General features: G+C 32.8%; 1 long non-coding RNA gene across 1 annotated transcript in view; it reads left to right on the top strand.

The window, feature by feature from the left end:
* Window positions 1-748: 748 nt before the first annotated feature.
* Window positions 749-1,157, top strand: part of LOC110274015 (uncharacterized) — a 2,241-nt gene continuing 1,832 nt past the window's right edge. The window contains exons 1-2 of the long non-coding RNA XR_002365625.2: window positions 749-899; window positions 991-1,045. This is a non-coding gene — a long non-coding RNA (uncharacterized LOC110274015). The remainder of the gene's footprint in view (window positions 900-990; window positions 1,046-1,157) is intronic.

The following is a 1,157-nucleotide window of genomic DNA, read 5'->3' as shown; positions in this document are numbered from 1 at the left end:
GTTCCTGCTTTATCCGAACTGAACCAAACCTTGAATAATTTAAATTCGTTTCTGCGCTTGCATTTAACGGACGACTATTTTAGAAGCCTATAAATATTTAATATATAGTTGATCTGAACTATTTAACTCACATATTTAAATGAATGGGTTGTTTATTTAAATAAATAATAATTTATCATTTTAAATGCAAATTTAAAAATATTTTTGTGCATTTAGTTACGTTTTTACATAGCACAAAATTTTTGTATTTAACATAAACTTGTTGATATAGCATAAAAATTTGTGTACATTGTATATAAATTTATCGATATACCATAGAAATTTTTTTCACATAACCTAAAAAATTTTTATTGCACGACTTTATACACCAAAATTTATGTGCTTAATAGTTTTGCTGCTATTATATCAAAATATTTTTGATAAGATGTTATTAAACTTTTTAATAGGTCTTCGACAAGTTTAGACTTAGATCATTGCCAAGTGCTAAATGTAAACCCCGATTAATTAGTAGATAATTAGTTAATAAATTAATTTTTAATAAGGAGGATTAGAAATGTGAATATTATATCAAATTAGGATAGAGCTCATCGAAACGAGAATTTTGACACTAATTTTAAAGAAAACGGTCCAAAATTGGACCGAACGGACCGAACCGGTTAAACCGGGCCCAAACCGGACCGTGGGCCCAACCGGACCAGCTTTTAAAAAGAACCCACGTCCTCATCTTCCCCATTTCAGCAACGTTGAAGTTGCAGGGGAAAGGAGAGAAAGGAATCCCGTAACCCTTACGGTGAACTCCGAACGCCGTATCTCTTCCGTCCGAGCTCCAATCGCCGCACCGTTTGTGACCACGCGACCACCGCATCGAGCTCTACGTTTCTACCGGAACAATTTCATAGGTAACTTGTTTTTTAATTCTCAGCCTCTTCTTCCCCAATTTTTGGGAATTTGAGTGGAGGTATTGAATTTCTTTAATTTTTGATGTTTTAGGATCCAATTAGCTTGAGGAAAACGTTCACTCTTGCTTATGTGAAGCTTGGGTAAGGTGAGAATATGATAATTCTATTTTAATTTCATTGAATTTGAGCTTTGAGTATTAAATTGGATATATATATGTGTTATGAATGTGTATTAGGTTGTGAATAAATAATTGGAGC

This window comes from Arachis duranensis, chromosome 7, assembly GCF_000817695.3.
Source record: "Arachis duranensis cultivar V14167 chromosome 7, aradu.V14167.gnm2.J7QH, whole genome shotgun sequence".
Lineage (NCBI taxonomy): Eukaryota > Viridiplantae > Streptophyta > Magnoliopsida > Fabales > Fabaceae > Arachis > Arachis duranensis.
This window is presented reverse-complemented; position numbering and strand designations above follow the sequence as displayed.